Here is an 8,736-nt window from a genome sequence, read left to right as displayed (position 1 = left end):
AGTTGATCATTTGGTAACAGAAGTGGCTTATATAAAAGGCAAAGGTCTCTAGATTACATAAAATAAAATAGTTCCATGCCTTGATTTTTAATTATTTAATTAGGAAAATAAGGTCTGACTTTGCTCAGACAAAAATCTTGTCACTTAGCAGAAATAATATACAGTATAGAATATAAAGTCATGGTGCAATGGAAAATAATATTGTGAATGACTCCCAGCTTGGAGGACTGCATCCGTACATATCTGCAACGACTCATATAACATTAATAAAGTAATCTAGAATGGCAAAGAATGAGCATTCTTGCAGGACTCCCGGAGTTCATCAAGATTCTTTGGATTTATCTTCAGTATCTCCTCCTTCATCTTACCCCAGACATGCTCAATAATGTTCATGTCTGGTGACTGAGATGACCAATCTGGAGCACCTTGACCTTCTTTGCTTTCAGGAACTTTGATGTGGAGGCTGAAGTATGAGATCCTGCTGATGAACTTCCCTCTCCTGTGGTTTAAATTGTAATGGGCAGCGCAAATGTATTGATACCTCATGCTGTTGATGTTGCCATTCACTCTACAGATCTTTTGCACGTCCTCATACTGAATGCAACTCCAAACCATGATTTTTTCTTCACCAAACTTGATTCATTTCTATGAGAATCTTGGGCCCATGTGGGTTCCAAAAGGTCTTCTGCAGTATTTGTGATGCTTAGGATGCAGTTCAACAGATGATTCATCAGAATAATCTACCTTCTGCCACTTTTCCAAATGATCAAGTAGAAGTCAAGTTGTCATTTGTTGCACTTACACCTGGGATCAATGACAAGACTTTTGTCAGGTAGTGTATATACACTCCAAAATCGTGATAACACAAAAACACTTGTGAAAAATATTCTGGAATGGTGAGTCAGGAAAAAGGAAACTTCACAATCCAGAAATGTTTGGAAGCTGTTAGTAACCCTCTTGTGTTGGCCATGCTGCTCTTTGTATACTGTTTCCTGTTCTTAAAGACATACACACTCAAATTTTAAAAGGTATGAAGTGGTCTGACAATGTTTTTAACATGTTTCTCATGTGGCAGTGTCACTCAAGTCAACAAATCAGGGTAGGGACCATTTTAAATCTTCAGTTGTCAAACTTAAAGTGGGGGCCTTTCAATACAGCGTAGGTCAAGTAAGAAATTCCTTGGGGCCAGGTGAGGGCAGCCCATCTAGAGGTCAACATTTAGCCATTATTCAAACTCTCAAGGACCCAGTGCTGGCAGTCTCCTCTGGACTCAAATGGGCTAGCCCACACCAGACCTTCATGGAATTTATGTGGACTGTTGGATATTGTGGGCAACTCACACAGAGCCTGCAGTGAGCCTGCAGCTGTGGGTCATACTTTGGCTCACCTGCACTGGGCCTGTTTAGATTTGTGGTGGGCTTGCTGTAGACCACAAAAAGCCAACATGGGTCCTTCAATTTGGAAATTGTGGGATTGTTCTTTAATTTTGATCACTGTATATGGACAAAAGCTATAGGTTTGAGGACAAGTTGGTCATTTTAGTTTCATCATGTTTGATTTGTTTTGAGTCTTTAAATGGCAGAGTTGTGTGTTTGTGTGGATATAAAAGAGAGAACAATCTCTTCAACTGCTAGAGCAGAGTGCCCAACCCTGTTCCTGGAGATGTACCTTCCTGTAGAGGTCAAACACAATTAAACCAACTAAGTAGGTTCTAAAGAGGCACTTGGTTATTAAAGACCGGTGCATTTGATCAAGGTTACAGCTAATCTCTGCAGGTTTGCAGACTTCCAGGAACAGGGTTGGGTTCCTCTTTATTAGAGCATGTTATTGTGAGTTGAAAACTCTTTTTAGTATGCTTGCACACTCCTGCTGTTCCCATTGGTTTCCCAGTAATACAAGAAGTCAGACATCTTCTGGATCTTTTTCCCGTAGCACAACAAAGACAGGTAGACAGCAGCACATGAAGCAACCCGTGGTTGAGCTCCACTTCAGCGCAACAAGAGGGTTTTAAGTGGCACAGATGGCGTCATTTACACATTCACCTCGTCCATCGTACTGTGTTCTTCTTGTTTGGACTCAATAATTTCTCTCTCCCACAGTAGAGCAGGTTACCTTAGTAATTCACCAGTGGTTTTCATCCCCTTTGTCCCCTTTCTCTGACTCGGCCCTGGAGAGTGAACAGAACTTTGTAAGAAAATCAATAGTAATTGATTCCTCCAAGGCTAGACATAGAGGGCCACTATTCAGAGCCGAGCATAGGAGCATCAGAGTGAGAGGCAGAGGACCTTGGGTTTAACATGCACGCAACAAACCCTGCTAAAGGTCACCAGTGTGCTGCTGTTTACAGCCGCAGATTATCAAAAAGAGCCCGAGCAACTGTGTATTTACAGCTTTGTGGCGATGAGCCCCAATTACAGGGAGGCTGGCAGTTTTCTAAAGGTTATTTGAAAGCGTACTTTTGAGATCTGGGAGATTAGACTGTATTGTGCGCCTGTGAAATGTTTGCTTGATGTGCCTTGTGTTGCACTTTTGTTGAGGCTCTCCTTTTTTGCTTTATTTTCTGTGCTATATATTTCACTCTGGTCGCTGAGGGTAACGCGGAAGTGAGAATAGACTTTCAGAAAGAGCAAATCTGGCAGAACTTGATTTCATCCATTAGGTATTGATTGCAATAGTGGGTGTTAGGCATGAAAAATTAAGCATAGCATGTGGGTTTGGGCAGTAGTTGATTGTGGAAATGAGGATTTGGGCTTGACTTATTTATTAATTCATTTCTCTGGTGACTTCTATGTGGAGGCTGAAGGTCAAGAGCAACTCTACATATTGCCAGTGGTCCCTCTTTTTCATCCCTGTTAAAATAGCTGAAAACATTGTTAGATTGTGTCCTCATATTTGATTTTGTGCAATAGTTTGCATTCCTCCATTTGTCTGTGTTCATTGATTCCTTAAAAAAATGTTACAAGCGTCTCTAGTGTCCCTACATTCCTCTACTATCTTCTTTCTGTTTCAGTTTGTCTTTCCTCAGGTGATTCAGTCATTACCCGAACAGATTGACACATCAAGCAGAAATACAGCAGAAACCAAACACTGCACGCGCGGCCACAAATAAAGCGGTGCGAGGTGTGTCTCTCCCGCGGTGCGATGAGGTCAGCTGGGCCGACAGCTTTCAGATTGATGTGGGACATCCTCCAAAACCACGTTGAGAAACTGTTGAACAACAAAAGCGGTAAAGCGAGACTCCTGCCGGGAATTCTGGACATTGGACTCCCCGTGGTCCTGATGAGCCTCTCCGCAGCTTTACAGCCTCGCCATCAAGAATTGTTTCAGGACATTTATCCTCTGAAAACCCTTTCCATTCCTGCAAGAAAACGCGCACTGAAAACACAATGCGGGTGAAATATTTTGGGAGCCCATTGTTCTCTCTTTTTTTCGTCTCGAGGTGACTTGCAATAATTTCCTTTTCTTTCCTGCGTGATGTTATCTGCCGAAACAAATGCAGAGTTTATCTGGCATGGAGACAAAAGCGCAGTGTTTGAGTGAGATCCAAACCCGGGCTTGATTTTAATATAGATCTTTGGGGTTCATGTAGCATACTCAGCTCAAATGACAGATGATTTTATCTACCCTCATGCTGGATGAGTTGCTCCAAGATATTGATACTCAATCTGTTTCACTTCATCTGGCATCTGGAAGACATGTCTGTCTTTAGGTCTGTCGTATGTTGTACTGGTTCCTCTGAGCTAAATGTTGAAGGTTTAAAGGTGCCATAGGATGTTCAGTGCATGGCAATGACATATTTTGAGCCTTAAACAACATTGCTTCCTCAGAACTGCTTCCCCACTCTCAAGTGACATAATAATATGCATGCCTCATGCAGTGTTTCATTGGTCAATGTTTTTCACTAATGAGATTCAAAAGATATTTTTCTCATATTTTTAAGTTTATTTATTGCATTTGCGACTCTTATTTCGGTAACAGGAATGTTGTTGTAGAGCTCTCAGGTAATGCAACCAGGCACAGAGCATCTCAACTCACCACAGCTCATCATCAGACTGCAAAAATCTGAAAAAAAAAGATTATAAATGAATTCAGTGACTCTACCATTATAGCAAGAGGCATAAAGTCTGTTTACTTGTTTCTAGTGTTAGTTTAGCATGTATATTGGGAAATGTGTCATATATGTTTGAAATGAGGCTACAGACACATGTAGACTGCTAGTGTTTAATGCACGTTTATGCATAGTGTCATATCACTTAGCTCTTACTATGAGTGAAAAGACTTCAAAAATTGAACTGTTTATGCAGAGGTACATAAAAATACAACTCTGTCTATTGTTTTTGTGGTCTTCTTGTTCATTTTTGACACTGTAAAAAACAGTTTAAAGGGTCATAAAACCCCCCTCTTTTCAGTTTCCTCTTTCAACAATTGTCCGCTGGCTCACAAATTGAGACACAATCCGTGAGGAGACCCATGATTTTACAGTTTACAAAGTTAAAATACAAATAAATAAACAGTAATTTGTTGTCCTGATACATATGTTATTCATAATTTCATATAGACGTAATCACAATTTGTTATTTCATTATAAAGAGTATCATGTTTATATAAACACTATAAATGAGGAGGATTTCTCTCCTCCTGAATCCCTGGGTCTGAATGCAGACAAAGTGGAGCAGTGTAGCAGGTCTCTTGACCTGTCTATTTCAACCATTAGCCCTGGAGGATTATAATCTGGAGGATTTTAATCATGGGTAAACACAGCTGTACAGATAGGCGATGTGTCTAAATGGTAACAAACTCAACTGATAAATTTTCCAATTCTTGCACAGCTCTCCTGACTAAAATACTTGCTGCAAACCAACAGCTTTGCTGTATCAGCCCTCACAGCATCACAGGGAAAAAGATGCAACAAAGCCTGTGGATAATAAAAACAAACACATATGACCCTTTATGAACAGCTAAATACTGCGTGCCGTGGGCCGACGTGGTATCACAGCTTGGCAGGTCTGCCTTGCTCCGGAAAGCATGTGAAAAAATTAGCTGACAAAAGCTCAAAATTATCCAATTTTCCCCAAAGCTGACAGGTGCTAACGCTGTCCTAAATGATGCTCAACACACACAAATCTGTTAAAATTTTTTTTAAAAAGTACTTGAGGGTTTCTTGAACCTTTAAAGTGCATGTTCAAGCTGTGCTTACATTGTCTGTGCGGTCAGAAAAATCAGCCAATGAGAGTACAGAACGTGTGTGATGATATTCGCTTCACATAAACACTCACATACACAATGAGACTAAAGTGTACTTTTGACTTAAAGGATTCTGCGATGGTTAACAGAACAGGCAGCTTAAATTCCAGTCTGATCAAAACACAAAGCTGCTATATGGCGTCAAAAGACTTGCCATGGATTGTTTTATGGTGCTTTTTTTGTCCTCTTTGAAGCTTGAAAGCTTCAGTTCACATTTATTATAACTGCATAGGGGGAAAAAATCAACCAGCACTTTCTTTTGTGTTCCACTGATAAGAGATATTCATGTGCTGGGTAAGAAAATGATTACTTTTATTTATTTATTTATTTTAACTATTATTTTAAACTCCAATTTAGAATGCAACCTGACATCCTGTTATATGAATTCAGATTAAGGAATTAAATCAGTCTTCCAGAGGTGCAATATTTTTATAGGCAAAAATAAATAGCCAAAATTTTAAAAGTCATTGCACCTCATACGTGCTTTTACCCCAAGTTTTTTATGCCTTAATTGAGAAGTTTTTAGGATATCTTATCGTTTTTTTTTTATTCTGTTTTTTCGGCAAACTTTTATTTTGGCATCCTTATTTTTGGGGCTTTATGGGCTTCAATTCCAGAGATATTGGGATATCAGTGAAACTGAAAGAGCAAACTGATGCATTCAACACATTTCTTCACATTTTTCAGGAAACAAAAGCAAACATGCATCTCCTGTAGGTAATACTTTTTCTTTTAAAGAGAAATGGCTGAAGAACAGCTACTGTAACTGAAATGTATTTCTGTTAATATTTTGCCTTTAGTTCCACACAACATACTATTTTTTAAATGTTTGCAAGCCTTTAGCATTAAACATGACTTAATCCCCTTTTAGATTCCAATTCTCAACAACAACATTATCTTAATCTTAGAGGTCTTGGGATATCAATCCGTCTAAAACATTTTTTTATTGCTCAAATACACACAGAGATCGCATTGAGTGCATTAGATACTTGAAGAATGCCTGAACAACAAATACCTAAACTAGATAAAAGTGTCTTGTTTTAGGCACTTGCATACAACATTTGAGAGCAAAAAAGTTTTTTTCCCCCAAACTGACATATTACATTGCTCAAGAAGTAATACATATATTTTTATATAATTTTAGATTCTAGTACAACTGAATAGTTGAATACAGCTTCATAAACTTAAAATAGAACAAAATCCCTCGTGTCAAATGTCCCTAAAACCAATCCAAATATAGAACCTTATGTGCAAACTACTCATAGCAAAATAATGTGCCTTAACTTGACAATTTACAGTATTAGACAATATAGGCAAGCTTTTAGTTTAATTATTATTTAATAAAACACAAAGCTCACAGAAACAAAAACGGCTGAATGGTACGTACACTAACCTATGCATTTTTCAGTCACAAGATGGCGCCAGAAAGACGAACACAGCAACAATAGACACACACACACACACACACACACACACACACATATATATATATACATATATATACATATATATATATATATATATATATGAATCACTGATAGTCAAGATGATTTGACATACCTGCATGAGCCTGCATTATTAGTTTTAGCAGTTGTTATCTTGGAATGACCAATCAAGATCAAGCATTCCAGACAGCCATGTTATAATAATAATAATAAAAAAAAACAATATTAAAATACATTAAGATACGTTCAATATTTTTTTGAGTTTTGAAACGCAAACATTTATGTTTTTTTTTTAATTATCACCCTAGACATACAGTATAAAGCAACGTGGATTAATAGAGTTGACAGATTTTGTAAACAGACCAACCAATATCTGGGTAAAAACAAAATGTTGCCCACATAGCAAAATTTCTCAGGGCCAGATCTGGCCCACACAATCAGCTTTTGCTTGGCCTACATGCCGCAATGAATTACAGTACATGATTGGACCAAGTCTGACATCCATACAAGAGCCAAACATGGACCATATCTGGGTCAGGTCTCAGCCAAATTAGTAACCCATAACTGGGTCTGAAATGGGCCAGGTGTGTTGGTCACGACTGCAATGAATATGATAAACTCATAAAGCATTTCGTTTTATGGCCGCACTTTTTCTCAAAGTGACCTGATTGGTAGATTTTTTTCTTTTCTCCAAAAAAATTAAATGTATTTGAAAAAGTGGGTCAAGATAGGCCAAACTTAAGTGGCCCACATATACATTTTTAACATCTGGGACAAAAACTACACTTGATCTGGCCAAAGTTTTATGTGCTACCTTGAAGACGGTGCCACCTCTGTCAAACCTGGGCCATGTTTGGCCCACATGCTGTATGTCAGTGCCAGACAAATGCCTGCTGTGCCAGCTTTATGTCAAATCTGGGCCAGAATTCCTGGCTACATGAATGCTGGCCTCATCATAAAGTAATTTATTACCCCTCTCTAATCTGGCACCAATCCTCGGTTGAAAATAACCTTTCTTTACCAAACAGTATATTTGTTGGGAAATATACATTCATGCCGTTTTACATTTTGAGTTGGGTAAATTTCGATTGAATTGACACAGCACGAACTTACTGTGTTCTGAATGCACAACCCTGCTATGTACTTAACTCAGCGCGAGTTTTCTGCCTCTGTTCACAAACAAGGTAAATCAATAATCAAACAGCGTTCCCACTGGCCTTCATTTGTATGCCGGAAAGCCTGATGCATGCAGAAACAGGCTTGCACAGTTACTTAGCATCAAGTCTCATCTTCAGAGAGTCATGCAACAATCATGACAGCATGTGTGTTTGAGCGAGAGAGAAAGAGAGAGAGAGAGGGATGGACAAGCTTTTGATCGGCCATGCATAATTACAGCATTTCACAAGCGTTGCTGATGTATATCACTGCAGCGGACTGATGCGCATTCATTCATCATGACAGCAGATGCCGACTGGTTTGATTGCTGCTTCTGAAGCTTTCACTCAGATTTAATGAAGCTTCCGCACCTGTCAATTAGGTCATATTACAGCTCTCGTACTCGCACAACTTGATTAATATAATTCCAAACAAAGGCTGATAGCTGGAGTAAACATATTTTTCTCTTTATGCATTTTGCCAGCCTCCTTGAACACTGTTGTTTCTTGTCGTGTAGTATTGTCAGGACCTGATAAATTTATGTAAAGTTATAAATAGTGGAAGGACTACTGAAAGAAATCCAACCAAGGCTCATTCTGAAAACGTACCCTTATATGTTTGCCAAATGCGTCCCAGGAGCTACGTTTTTTTGAAGTTTTTGTTTTTGTGAATCCACCAGAGGGCGCTGTGTATGCTTTTTCAGATCTCAAATTTCTCATGTTGAGTGCTATTTGTGCCTGCTGTTCTCACTGTTTCCTCAACCCATCCAATAGTGTTTTAAAAAGCACTGACTGACCTGCCTATCCCCTTTCCTAAACCTAACTGCAGTTTAAAAAGCAATCCAGAAAAAGAAAAGTTTTTTTTTTTTGTTTCTTTAATTTTTTGGCTTTTG

Source organism: Danio rerio, chromosome 3 (genome assembly GCF_049306965.1).
Source record: "Danio rerio strain Tuebingen ecotype United States chromosome 3, GRCz12tu, whole genome shotgun sequence".
NCBI classification, from domain to species: domain Eukaryota; kingdom Metazoa; phylum Chordata; class Actinopteri; order Cypriniformes; family Danionidae; genus Danio; species Danio rerio.
Note: the sequence above shows the minus strand (reverse complement) of the source record.